Consider the following 15,479-nt stretch of genomic DNA (forward strand, 5'->3'; position numbering starts at 1 on the left):
CAAAAAAATGGAATTCCTGGTAAAACCATCGTTAGGAAGCACAATATTTGCAGGATTCTGTCAGAGAACCAGAAATCTACTGAAATTGCAAATGTCTGTCTTTGACTTAATATGAAAAGAAGTCAGTAACAAAATTAAGTTTCCAAATTGTATCTGTTAAACATAACCCTTTCTTTATCATTAAGGATGGGGTTTTATGGGTATTTATTTTATTCTAGGTATTATAATTCAGTATTATCATTATTAATTTGTTCTTAAAAGTATCCCAGCTTTTGACCATTGGGCTTTTTTAAAAGTGATTTCGGAGTCCTTCCAATAACTCTTTATCATCTTTTGAATACTTCCTTACTTTCTGATATTAGAATATTCAGACTTGTCTTACACTTTTCTCTGCTCCAACCTCAGATTCAATAATCACTCCAAACCAAGATCTGGGGCTGAGCACTCATTGCTACTTGGGCCTTCTTACTCCCAGAGCTAGCATACAAAGCATTTCAGAGTCACTGACCAAACCGAATGTGGGAAATGCATTTATTAGCCAGAGTATAGTACCTACACACACTTCTTATCCTTAGAATCCCATCAAACAGCAAAATGTTGTTCTCCATATATGGATAAATATACTTAGGTTAGATCTTTTTCTCACCAGCTTCTGGTAAAATACATAAGTACAAAAATATATACATCTATTTGGTGTTATATTATTCTCCCCCTAGTTTGTTCATTTCAATTATTTCTTTGCTTTTTTGAATATATGAAACATTAACGATGGACTTAAGTGTCAGAATTACACAAAAAGGTATATCCAGAGCAGTATAGCTACCACTCAGCCTGCAACTTCACTCTCATTTCTCTATTATTCCACTCCATTTCCTCTGTTCCCATAAGTAATCTCATTTATTTGATTTATCTTTCTGCATTTCTTATGTGCAAACAGGAAGATATGCATCTATTTTCTGTTATCTTTCTTATTAAACAGTAGCACACTAGAGATATTTTTGGCATTTTTTTACTTAAAATATATCCTGGAGTTCACTCCCTGTCAGGTCATAGATAGCTTCCTCATTCTTTATTCAGCTGTACTTTACTTCACTGTGTAGGTGTGACCTACATGATTCAACTGCTCTCCCATGTATGGGCATTAGGTTTGTTCTAATATTTTGCAAGGGCATGCAATATTGGAATGAATAACCTTGTGTATTTTCTTACTTCTGGAGGTGTACTGTGACGTTTGTGGATCGAAAGCCGATTTTTTAAATACAGATTTTCAGAAAGCTCCAAGCTCCATTTCTGAGCCAAGTATACATATTTAAGGCCTTCGACACATATTAGCAAACACTAACCTTTCTGAAAGTTGTATGTCTGTAAGCACTATATTGTATCAATTAAGTGGGGGAGAATACAGATTACAAGAATGTCTCTGCCGAAATTTTGAAGTTATTAAGAAATTTCAGGATTAAATTAGTTAGAAATGGGGATATAGAAGAGGAGATAAAACTGAGTCTTTTTTTTTTAAGTAGAGGCAAGTAACATTACCAACTGATCTGCATGGTTAAGATACTGGTACGCACTTCCTGGTTCTTATATTTGCATAACCCATGAATAATTTTTAAAAAGAACAGAGGAAGGGAGGGGAGAAGAGAGAGAGAGAAACAGGGAGACAGAGAGAGAGAAAAATTACATTTGATTTGACATTTCATCCAGTCTAATGGCTAATTATTTCACTTTCCAGTACAGGGTCAACAAGATTTTTTTCCCTGATATTGATTTAAATACATAATAAATATTTTTATATTTCAAAATTCTGACATGTCAAGTTATTGAGCACATTAAAATATTTCTCTGAACTGGTATAAAAATGTTATGAGGAAAAACTGAGTTAAAAACACATTTGCTAACCAGAACACTGAACTGATGAACATTTTTAGTTAGAAGTAAATGTCTCTTTAACTTAATGAACTTTGCACATACATACACTATTATTTTCATACTACCAAATAGAACCCAATATCCCATCGCTAAAGGCTGGGTCTAAAATAAGAATTAAATTAAGTTAAATTATTAACCCATGAAAAATCTTCCTTAATAAAATACATTTGAATATTCATTCTTCCATAATATATCAGTCTTTCTGCCAAAAAGAGGTATTTGTAACTAATATTTCTACTTTCATTACAAGCTGATAATATTAACTCTAGGAAGGAGAGAGGGAATACTAAGCTTAAGTCTTGCTGTAATATACATTTGCAGTAACACATGGACCTTATATAAATCACTGGAAGAAGGTTTTTATTCACTTGCCCTGCTTGTTTTGCTTTTTTTCCAAAAAGGGACATTGAAGATTTCACAGAGCTCTATATATTGTTGTACTGAGGCACTTGGGAAATGCGTCAAAATGTAATTATTTTTGGAAATCCATTGTGATGTAGTATGCACTTACATTGATCCAGGTTGTTTAAAACACTGCTGAGTTTAACTTTTTATACCATATGCTCTCACTTCTATTTGGAATCTAAAAAAAATGAAAACAGAAAAAGCATTCATAGAGACAGACAACAGATTGGTGGCTGCCAGGGGAGGGAGGTGGGAAGAGGGCAAAATGGGTGAAGGTGTCAAAAGGTACAAACTTTCAGTTATAAAGTAAATTAAGTCATGGGGATGCAATTTACAGCATGTTGACTATAGTTAATAATACTATATTGTATACTTGAAAGTTGCTAAGAAAATAAATCTTAAAATTTCACATCACAAGAAAAAAAATTGTAAGTGCATGGTGACAGGTGTTAAGTAGACTTAATGTGGTGATCATTTTGCAATATATACAAATATCAAGTTGTGTTGTACACCTGAAGCTAATATAATGTTATATATCATTTATACTTCAATAAGAAGTCATTTTAGTGAAACTGATTTCTACTTAGTGAAAAGAATGTATAAGGTTCCTACTGGCAAAATAACACCACTCAACTCCTGGCTTGTGCCCACAGAACCAGTCACCACTTTTCTTATATATACAAACATACATCACTTCCCCTGATATTTCATTGAGATCGTGAATCCCAAGGCATAATCTAGAGTCAAGAGGGCTGGGAATAATGTAGTAGGACATGGACACTGGTGTGAAGTAATAATCTCTGCCAAAATACTCTTTATTCCCGGAGGTCCTGTTCCTTTTCTGATGCAGGAGGTCCCTAGTCTCTGCATTTTGTTACCTCTCCTCTAGGGTTCAGGCATCTACTATAAAGTCTCTTATGTAAAACCAAACCAAAACTAAGGCGAACACTTAGGAAGAGAAGCATGAGGCAAACCTGTTCTTAGTCTAGGCAGACACTTCTCATCAATTATAAGGGTTGGAACTAGGTAAGGATTTGAAGCCAAATCCTGAACCAGCAGGTTGCTCATTTACCAAGTGTTCCCCTTATACTCTCCTCTCTCTGGACTCATCAGAGGTGTTTCTGCCAATGTGATTTGTCACTTGAGAAAGTGAAGCTATTGATGTCCAGTTCCTGGTGACAGGAATCTACTGAATCCTAGTAAAATTCAAGCAGATCATAACACATCACCTTATGAATGTTTTTATACAAAGAGCTTCTATTCTTGACCTTTTCTGTTCTTTAAAATAAGGTCTTAAAGTACAGAAAAGCTATCAGAGGAGACCAGATATATTCAAGAAAGCTATTTAATTACTTTGTTATTCTGTTGTACCAGAAGAAATTAATCACATTTCTGACCACAGCCTCTGGGAACTAGTATCAATGTAAATGCCCCCAGGATACTGACCTAATCAGGTCATTAGATATTTATGTTAAGAGAAATACCCATCCATTCAAATATTACACAATATCTGAATAATTTAGAAAAATTGTTTCTGTATTCTCAGGTTTGTCCTAGTGCTCTGATAGAACCTTATTTTACAGATCACCATTTTCTTCTTTCAGGATATCATGGATACGCAACTCACATTTAATCTACAATCATTCTTCATCCCGGGAGAAATGTACTTGCATGCCTTTTTCTTTCACAGTCCTCACTTTTCTGTTATTCTGGTTGCACAGCCGTCTTCCCCCCTTTACGTGCCATGGAGCTCCAGTGAGACAGTGTTTTATAGTTTCCCCAGAAACACCTGTATCACCCATGACTTTGCCTTTGATCATACAATTCAGATTTTTGGATAAAGTCAGCCTACCTCTTCTCCATCTTGTAAGCCACTCTTCATTCTTTCATACTCAGTTCTAATGAGCTCTTTTCTGTGAAGGTGTCCCTAAGTCCTCAGCCAGTATTATACATCTCACTCTGGGCTCCACAGAACCTTACTTGACACTGTTGTGTAAGAGTAAATTGAAGAAAAATTCCTCAAGAGCCAGAATCATGTTTTCCTGTATTATTTTTTGCCATTTCTGTTCTTGCACTTTTCACTCAGGAGCCCGAAACTCAGAGGATATGCAATAATTATTTACTGAATGGAATAATTATTTTATATTATAACTTAGAGGAATGAATTGCTTGGATTTGTGACTAATTATTTTCTGCATAGCTACTCTGTTATGCTCCTCCACAAAATTGTCTCTGAAATACTGAAAAGAAAAAAATCTTTCCATCTTCCTCCCACCTCATCCATTGAGTAAACTCTCCGTCTTCTGTCATAAACATGCACATAATTATTATTAAGCTCTCTTTAGAATGACATGAATATTTTATGTAACTATACTATGCTCTTGATTTGAAGGACATAAAGCTGTATGTGTTCCCATAAGCATATATGTGTTGTTATATGCACAAATATATATGTATGTATCTTGATAATAATGTAGCCAACAAATTAAATATGTGAATATATATTTGTGTGTACAAATGAAATTGATTATTTTTGTTAAATTTAGCTAAATTTTTTAGATAGAACCTCAAATTTCTAACTCATTTGGTAAATATAAGCCACTACAATAATATGGAGCTGAAGAAAAAGACAAGAAGTTATAAAAGATTATAGTGGACCAAGAAAAAATGTCACCATACATGTTGATACCATTTTAATTAAATGTAAGGAACAGCAAATATTCATTCCTCTTTTGTTTATTAAAGAAATGTTTTTTTAACTTCATCTATGTTTGCTACATTACACTCCATTTTGTTGGAAATCTGAAGGTTGTATTGACATGCTTCTCAATTTCACCCACTTATTTGTATTCAAAGGTATTAACCTAATGAATAATACATACATGGTAAAACTGATACAAACACAATTATGATGCAAATGAGAAGTAGATAACTACATAACTTGAAAGTTATATGAGAAATGGTGAAGTGGAAGATTGCTTTCATTTTTAAGACTAGCAAAAAGCTGGTGAAGGTGCATAATTCAAGAAATTAGTTTATTTTTAAATAACCTCTCTCTTTGCCAGTCGCTGTAATAGACTAAGAAAACAGAAAATGTTTAACCCTTCATGGATACCATGTTCTAGAGAAGAACACAACAGTTGAGCGTGAATCTTAATTAATTAAAAATGTGCAGTGAAGCATGGTACAAATGGAAGTATTAAACAGTCAAGCCCCACAAGGTGGGAAATTTCCCAGTGATCATCATTGTAGGGAGATATCCCCAGCAGAAGAAACCACATAACCGAGTTACAGAAATGAAACTTTCTTGGGTTACTGTGAGTAACTGGAATCACAGTCACTCTTTAACAGCTAGTTTATGATAAACACAGAACAAAAGAGAGAACAGAACAGGAAGTAAGGTTGTCCTTATATTCATGTGTATAAGGGGTATGCATTGATCTATTTAATAAAATAATTCTTAAGAAATCAAAGCTGAATGCTTAAGTTTTCTATTATTCTTATAAATAAAACTTCATTTAATATCCTTCAGTAAGAGGGATTAATCATTCAGTAGACCCCAGAGAACAGAACAAAGAATAATGAGAATAAAATTATAAGGAGAAAGATTTAAGGTGAAATAATGGAAGAATTATAGCAAATACAACCACCCAAAATTTAAATAGTTCATTTTAATAATAGTTCATTTTAATAATCATCTTCTTAAGGTGTTTTTCAGTTTACAAACCATTTTCACATGTACTGTATAGTATCTAGAACCAATTTGGTAGCAGGCACTGTTCACACTATACGAAACTTAGACTCAATCCATTACTTCAGAGAGTGTCAAAACTTTCAGGATGGGTAATGTGCCAGAATACCTCCGAATCTCACTATTACTTATAAAAATGACCCTTATGAAAAGATTGGTGGCTGGATAATGCCATGGAGGACTTGAAAATAAGAAGTGTTGTCCCACACACAGCCCGGCCAGTCCTTTCAGGAATCAGCCCCATCAGGTGGATTTCTGTTTTCTCCATTTGCAGAATAGGGAATAAAAGAGATGTTGAGTCTCTAAGTATTATTGAGCAGAGATGGAGTAAGGACTTAAGCACAGAATTAATATTAAACCTGTTACAGATTTATTTCCTCAGCACTGATGTTTATTCAAAAAGAAGTAAGAAATCAATTTACTGAGGTTTTAGAAGAGCCTTAACTATGAAATATAAGTTAGACATTTAGCTTCCTTTCAACTGAAAAATCAATAATTTTACGATCCTTGAGATTTAGTGACAATCGCAATCCATATGAAAAGTTCAAGTTTTTTACATTAATATCTCTCATTTTATATTTGTGTCTTTTCTCCTGTATTGAAAATCATTACTCCTACCAACATCAACAGATTTACTTATTTTTTCCATCTTTATTAAGCCCCATAAATATCATAATGGCAAAATCATAATACCAATATTATTAATAAAAATTAAATAATTGAGTGAAGTTTAAGGTATCTTACAGCTCTTTTTCCTTACAAGATATTCCATTTAGGAATTCTATTTTCAAAATCACTTTTAACAATTTCATTTTGCTGTGTGATATGGTACCAGTTTAATATACACTAAGTTCATTTGTTTCCATCTGTTTTTAATTTTGAAGTATACTCTTCCCTCTTTATTTTTAGGATATGTAAAATGTTAACAATGTAAATGTATTGCTGGTAGGAAGGCAAAATGGTCAGACCTATAGAAAGAAATTGGCAACATTAACAAGTTACATATGTGTTTATCCTTTGCTCCAGCAATCTCACTTAGGGTAAGCTATCCCAAAGATGCACCACAAAAAATAACTAATGTAAGTTTATGTGTTGTTCAATTACTTATAAGAGAAAAAGAATCAAAAACATCAGATTGGAGTCAATAGAGAGGAAGCTAAATAAAGTAACACACAGTAACATGTAAGAGTTCCTTTTCCCTACAGCTTTGAGGAGGATCATGTTTTCCAACTTTTGAATTTTTTTTAAACTGATAGATGAATAATAGCATCACTGTATAGCTTTAATTTGCATTTTCTTTAAGAGTGAAGTGTGGCAGAATTTGTAAGTGCAATGGCCATTTGTATTTCCTTTCCTGTGAACAAGTTATTCCTATCTTTTGTCCATTTTTCTATTCAGTTGTGATTGTCTCTTCTCAGCTTTCAGTAGCTCTTTATTCAAGTAATAACCTTTTGTCTATGAAACAAGAGCCGGTATTTTCCCCAATTTTTTAATTTATCTTTTGATATTGGTCATAGTAATTCGGACACACATTTTATTTTTGTGTTTCAACCATGCAGTTGAGTTGACAGTTTCTTTTTATTGTTTCTGGATTTTGAATCATAGTTATGTGGGTTTGCTACGCTTTGCTGTATATGAAACAGGCTATGTTCTACCAAGCATCCCAGGTGAGCCACAAATAACCTCAGACACATGAGCATTCTCAGCAGAAGTTAGTCAATCAGCAGAACTTCCACCTGAACTTGGATTTGTGAGCAAGAATAAATTTTGAATTAAACCACTAAATTTTGAATTAATATAAGCTTTTTGAATTAATATAAGTTGGTTTGTTAGGCTGATAAAAGCTAACTAATATACTATTCAGTTTTCAGTAATATATATTTAAAAGTCCATTTTTATAACCTAATGATTTATCTCTATTATATACTACATTCCATAAATATTTGGGTCTATTTGGGATTTTTCTATTTTGTTCTATTGGTCTACATATCTATGCTCCATTAATATACATTTAAAATATAGAGGGTTTTTTACATATTTTAATATCTATCTTTTTTTTAGAAGATTTCATATGCTGGTAAAATCTTGATGGGATTTCCTATTTTTGATTGAATAAATTTATATTATCTGTTGTAATGGAATGAGATTCAGAAGTCTTACCATTTTTATCACCAAAATTTGCAAAATATATTCAAATAAATCATATATCAACAACTTATTTGAGAGTTTTGCTTAATAAAAGTGTTGAAAATGTGAACTCTAAATGAAAGAAAAGAGAACTTATAGAAGTATGAAACTGAATTACATGTTGTCTGTCTAAAAAGATGGAAACAATGATATCCCTCGTTTATCAGATGTGTTCTGCAGCTACCAGATAATTCAGCACATATCAGAAGAATATTTTCTCAATGGAAAATATTTTGCCATACAGAATACAATTAACTGGATACGCCAATTTACTAACCAGACATGAAACCTTGAAAAAATCACAAACAATATAAAGTATTAAATACAATAAGAACATGTGGAGAAAGAATGTTCAGAAAATTACTAAGAACATAGTACAGATAGCTGTAGATACTTTGATTTAATGAACACACAAATAATTATTTTGCTTATGTTTTTTTTGAATGTCAAGTTTACTGAGATTTAATTTGCATAAAATAAAATATACCCTCAACTACAAAATGATACTGTGTGACTCCAATTATCTGAGTACCTAGAGTAGTCCAATTTATGCAGATGGAAATAAAATGGTGGTTGTCAGGAACTGGAGGAGGAGAGAACAGAGAATGGTTGCTTAGTGGGTCCAGAATTTCAGTTTTGCAAGATGAAAAGAGATCTGGAGATGGATGGTGGTGTTGATTGCATAATGTGAGTGTGCTTACACCAGTGTGCATTTAAAATGCTTGAAATAGTAAATTGTATATGTATTTTACTAGAGTTTTTTAGAAACTTAAGAAAAAAGGAAAAAGAAAACATTTATATATATATTGGTAAGTTTTATAAGTTGTTTACACCTGTGTATCCACCACCACAATTAAGACTCAAGACATAAAATTTCTCATCACCTCAGAAAGTCAAGTCCACTACTATGGAATCAATGCTCTCTCTCAGCCCCAGGCAATCTCTGGCTCTTCTAAAGCAGATTTCCCCAAGACATCATATAAGTGAACATGAAATACATATGCTTTTTGTCTGGTATCTTTCATTCAACATAATGTGTTTAAGGTTCACTCATATTTTTACATGTTATAGTAGTTCTTTTAATTGCTGAATAGTATTTCAAAGTTTAGATGTGCCACCTTGGTGAATATTTTATACGTTTATTTTTTCAACTTTTGGGTCTATGAACAAACCTTTTAGAGACACAGAAACAATTAGAGCTTTATATTGTTGAAAACTAGAAAGGCAAAATTGGAGAGTGTCTCACCTGTTTTTCCCCTCAAGGCATTTAATTAATTCTAAAGTTGTCCAAGTAAGTGGCTAAAAATCTGAGGAGAGAACCTTAGTGTTTCAGGAATCCTATCAGTGCTTAGGGACAAGGATTAGCATTCAGGACCCACTGGGAGAAGGACCAAGTGAACATACTGAGTTCTCAAGTAAAAGCACGAAGGCCCACGAAATAAGACCCTAGAAATAAGACCCAACCAGAGACAGACTGATCTTCACTCTTTACTAACTTTCAGCCTGGCCTCAACGCAGCTCAGCCCATAACCGGATTCAGGTGACCTACCCCTAGTTTACCTTCCCAGCAGAGAAGATACTGAACATTCTGTAGGGAAAGATACCATTTCCCATATTGATAACACTGCATACATATGCCTACTATTCCATGGTACTTTTATAGAAAGGTGAGAAAAAAAGGACCACAAGACCAAACAGCCACATTTAGACAAGAGGAAGATGCAAAAGTGGTTCAGAAAAAAAAATGGACGGTATAGTCGAGATTGCTAAAATAACAGATTAATAAGCTCAAGAAATAGAGAAATGTTGGATAACACAGACTTTCCATAATTTTATAAGAGAGAGATTGATTTTTGGCAAAATAAACCATGAAGAAGACAGAATTGGTGAAAGGGTACATGAAAACAATAGAAAATGTCCAAATTGAAGCAGAAAAACAGGAAGTAACAGTGAAGACAAAACAGAATATAAGATATATTAAGTGATCTAAAGTGTCTAATATATATATAGTGGTGATTCTGGAAAGAAAGGTGACAGAGAATGGAGAAAGAGCAATATTTGGAAAGATAATATCCATGGATTTCTAAAACTAGTTAAGAGATTTTAACCTGAAATTCAATAGTCTACATAAAACTCATATGGGATAAACACAATGTTGATACATCGCAGTAAAACTGCTGTTTATCCCTGCCTTTTAAAAAAAAACGTTAAAAGCAGCATTACAAATGCATTATCAAAACAAAAAACACTTTTAACAGCTGACTTCTCAGCAGAAATGTCTTGCCAGTGGGTTTCAGCCTCAGGCAAGTTCACTATGGATTCAGTGTGACCAAAGAAAATGACAATAAAACGTTCTTGGGGTGAAAGGGTTATACCCAACTTTATTTCCACGGTGGCAGGTCATTCACTAACATCCCATCCACTCAGAGCAAGTCTGCATGCAGCAAGCCGGTCTCTGCCTCTGGGCCTCTGTCTTCAGCGCTGCCACCACTCCAGCCTCTGCTCTCCTGCAACCCTGCAATGGCGTTGTGCTCTTTATATAGAGTCAATAACAACAAACTGTCCACACGTGTACAGTGAGCTAGCTATGGCCAGGTGAGAATACTGGCCACAGGAACTTTCATTTTATCCACAAGAAAAAAAAAAAACGAAGCCAGGAAAGATGTAAAGAATTACATCTTTAAAGTTGACAGATATTAACTGAAACTAAGAATTACACACTGTAAGATAATTTCACAATAATAATGGGGGAGTGAAGATAACAACATTTGCAAGAAAATAGATAAAACTTGTCTCTGGCAGGCCTGCACTAAAAGATAGACTAAACAGATGCTTGTCAGGTGGAAGAAAAATTATCCCAGAAAAAATACTGAAAATGCAAGATGGAAAGAAGAACAATATGAGAGTAAGTATATGGATACATGTACATAAATAGACTAGAATATTCTCTTGGGATTTTTAATATATGAAAAATTGAAATGGATGACAACTAAAATTCAAAAAAGCAAATAAAGGGTTTCATATAATGAAAGGATTCCAGGATTTTAATGTTTTGGCATGTCAGTTTTTATTGCTGTATGCCTAGTTAACCCAGAACATCATGCTTAAAATGATAATAAACACTTGTTATCTCACATAGTTTCTGTGGGTCAGGAATTCGGTAACAGCCTAGCTGGTGATTCTCACTCCGGGAATTTCATTAAATTGCAGTCAAGATGATGGCCAGGATCACAGTCACCTGAAGGCTTGACTGGGTCTGAAGGATCCTATGGCCAGCAAATTGGTGTGGGCTATCCATAGAAGACCTCCATTTTTCACTACGGATCTCTATACAGGGGTGTTTGAGTGTCCTCATGGCATGACCTGCCTCAGACAAATGATCCAGAAGAGAGCAAGGCAGATGTCATAAAGTCTTTTAAGACCTTGCCTTGGAAGTCATTTCCACCATTTCCATACTATCCAATTCTTTAGACAATTCAACCCTGCAGAATGTGAGAGGTTATCACACAAGGATGTAAAAACCAGGAGGCTACTTTGGAGTCTGGTAACCACTTTGGGAAAATGGTAAACATTATTCATACTATTTGTTTTACACTACACTGAATCAAGTATGCATGTTGTAATCTCCAAGGTAACCACTAATATATCAGTAAATGAATGTATGACTAATAAACTAATAGATAAAAAATGGGGATAAAAGAGAAAGAAAAAATGCTGGCATGTAACAAAGAGCAAATAGTAAGGTGTTAAAATAAATCTATTATATCAATAATGACATTAAAGATACAATAATTAAATTAAAAAAAGTCAAAATTGACAGACTGGATTAAGAGTATTTATATATTGCAAACCAAAGATACAACAAATCTTGAACATAATGACATAGAAATATTGAAATTTCAGTACTGTAAAAATATAAATAAAAAATTTAAAACAAAAAGGATTACTTAGCCTAGAGAGATTTAATAAGAAAAAAGTCCATCCATGAGGAAGATACTACAATTCTAAATCCATGTGCATACAATAAAACATTTACAAATTATAAAAAGCTACAGAGGTCATAACTCAGAGAGGAAATAGAAAAACAGAAAAAAAAAAAACAGTAAGGTCATAAGGTCTGAACAACCAATGAATACACCTCAGCTAACTGATATATACAGACAGGTCTCTGGCTAGGGTGAATAAGATGCTTCAGAGAACATAAAATGTACACAAGCATACTTCATTACAATTGATTCTCCTTTGGCAGGACCCTGAACGTGCCTGCTTAAATTTTGCACTCTACATAGTCCTCTTGCCTGCATATAGTCCCCAACCTGCATATATAGAACATTCTCTCAAAACTATGTGACATAATGCACAATATTTTAAATGATCAGGGATATTTGTTACTGTTAAATTAAAAAGGGTCATCAAGAAAGGATTTCTTTCCTAGATTCATTCCTAGATTATGTTCTTTGACCATGGTAAAATTAATCTAGGAATGAATAACAAAAGAAAACTAGAGTATCTTTAACTGTTTAGAAATTAAGCCTGTATGTCTAGTTAACCAGTATAATAAAGAGGATATCACAGTATAAAATAAAAAAATATTTTCAAGTAAATTAACTGAAGATGTATCAAAACCAAGTGAATCCAGCTAATGCTATGTTTTGAGAGCAATGTATAGCTTTATTCTTTCTATATTAGAAAATAAGAAAGGTTAAAGATCAGTTGTCTTAGGCTTTCATTTCAAGACATTGTTAAAATAACAGAAAATGAAATTTAAAAACAGAAAATAATAAATGCAATAATAAACACTGGGTGAAGAAAGCAAGGCACTTCCTTATATTATATCTCTTTGGATTGAAATAGTGCTAGTATAATATAGTACAATGTAGTATAGTAAACAGAACATAGAAAAATCAACAGAACCTAAGTTGGTTTATTGAAAAAAATAATAAATTGATATATCTTTGCCAAGAATGATTTCTAAAAAGGAAAGAAAACACCAATGACCATTATCAAGAATGAAAATGGGAATATCACAAGTAATTCTAAAGATCAGCAAATTTCACACCAACAAATTTGTCTACTAGTTTCTTGAAAAATACAACTTAGACAAACTGATATAAGAAAATAGAAAGTCTCAATAGTCCTATTTCTAGTAAAGGAATTGTGTCTTACTAACAACATTCTCACACAAAATATTGCAGGCCCAGGGAGCGTCAAGGACGAATTATTCCAAATATTTTATAAAGAAGTAACACAAGTATTATATAAATCTTCCAGAGCAAAGAAAAAAGAAAATAATCACCAATGTAATTTTGGCTAGTGTAGCTTTGATTCAAAAACCTGACAAGGACATTTATTTATAAGAAAAAAAAGAGCAAACTAACTAATATGCAAAAATATAGAATATAGTATTAGTAAAATGAAGGTTTTGATATATAAAAAGGATATCTAAATAAGAAATTAAATCTAAGCAACAAATGTCTGCTTATCAAAAGACACTGTTAAGTGAGTGAATAAGCAAGCCAGAGACTGGGAAGTTTATTTAATATACATTCCCAGAAAAAGACTTGTATCTAGTAAAAACAGTTGACTTTTGAACAATACAGTTTTGAAATGCATGAGTCCACTTATACATAGATTCTTTTTCAATAAATATATTGGAAAATGTTTTCAAGATTTATAACAACTTGAAAAAATATTTTCTCTTCTTTAGCTTACTTTATTGTAAGAACACAGTATATAACACACAAAATATACAAAATATGTGCTAATTGAATGTTATCAGTAAGGCTTCCAATCAACTACAGACTATCAGTAGTTAAGTTTTTGGGGATTCAAAAGTTATATGCACATTTTTAATTGGGAGGGGCTGTCAACACCCTTAATCCTTGTGTTGTTCAAGGGCCAACTGTTAAAGAAACCAATAAAAAATTGGCAGATAATTCAATAGAAAAATAAACAACAGCCTTAACTGGTTATCTAAAAATGATATCTATCTGATCAAAAAGCCTATAAAAGGATGTTCAAATCAACCATCAATAGGAAAACACAGATTAAAAGCACTACATGATAACCCATACACACAAAATAGCCACAGTGGAAAGCAAACAAAACTATGTTTTGATAAGGATGTGGAACTTCTTACGCTCCTAGTAAGAAGGCACACTGGTGATCTAGAGGACAAGTACAGTGGCCATTGAGACCAACCCAGGCAGTTAGAGGCTCCTCAGCCTGTCCCTGTCCTTGGAGTATGCTTTTTGCCTGCTGTTCCCACTGTGGGGGACATTTTCAAGGACATTTTCAAAGTGCTATTGAGACCATCTGGACTGAATATGTGACTGAAACCAGTTAAGGCCTCTATATAAGCTTTAAGATTCATCCTGTGACTACCCACGACAAGCCTCGTAAGTGTGTTCATTTGCTTATTGTACCTGCACCTACCAATCTGGATTGGTCTGCCTCTTCATTTGGTCTCGACTTGTCCTCCATGTTTGGGGTGAGGAGCTGGCTTCAGAATTTACTCAGAAAATTCCTGAATTTATGAACCAAAAGATACAGTCCCTGAAAAATTACTATTGGGTAGTATCTACTAAAGCACAGCCTAATACAGAGCAATTCCTCATTAGGTATGTAACCAAAAGAAATTTATAGGGGCGGAGGTGGATCCAAGATGGCGGCGTGAGTAGGACAGTGGGAATCTCCTCCCAAAAACATATATACTTTTGAAAATACAACAAACACAACTATCCCCAAAAGAGAGACCAGAAGACACAGGACAACAGCCAGACTACATCCACACCTGCAAGAATCCAGCACCTGGTGAAAGGGGTAAGATACAAGCTGCAGCCCAGAGGGACTTGAGCACACCTCCCCCCAGCTCCCGGTGGGAAGAGAGGAGTCAGAGCAGGGAGGGAGAGGGAGCCCAGGACTGCTAAACACCCAGCCCCAGCCATCCGCAGCAGAGCGCAGACACACAGTACATGCGTGGGGTGCCGGAAACTATGGAAGCAGGACAGTAAGACCTTTGAGCAGGTCCTGCAGCCAGCGCTCCTGGGACAAAGAAAAGCGAGTGCTTTCTGAAAGTCTTAAAGGGACAGGGACCCCACAATTGGACGGAAGCATCCTGGGTCACAGTCCAGCAGCTGGAAATTCCAGGGAACTCCGGGTGCACTAATCCCTGGGCAACAGCTCTGAGACCCCTCATGGAGGTAAA

This window comes from Manis javanica, chromosome 3, assembly GCF_040802235.1.
Source record: "Manis javanica isolate MJ-LG chromosome 3, MJ_LKY, whole genome shotgun sequence".
NCBI classification, from domain to species: Eukaryota; Metazoa; Chordata; class Mammalia; order Pholidota; family Manidae; genus Manis; species Manis javanica.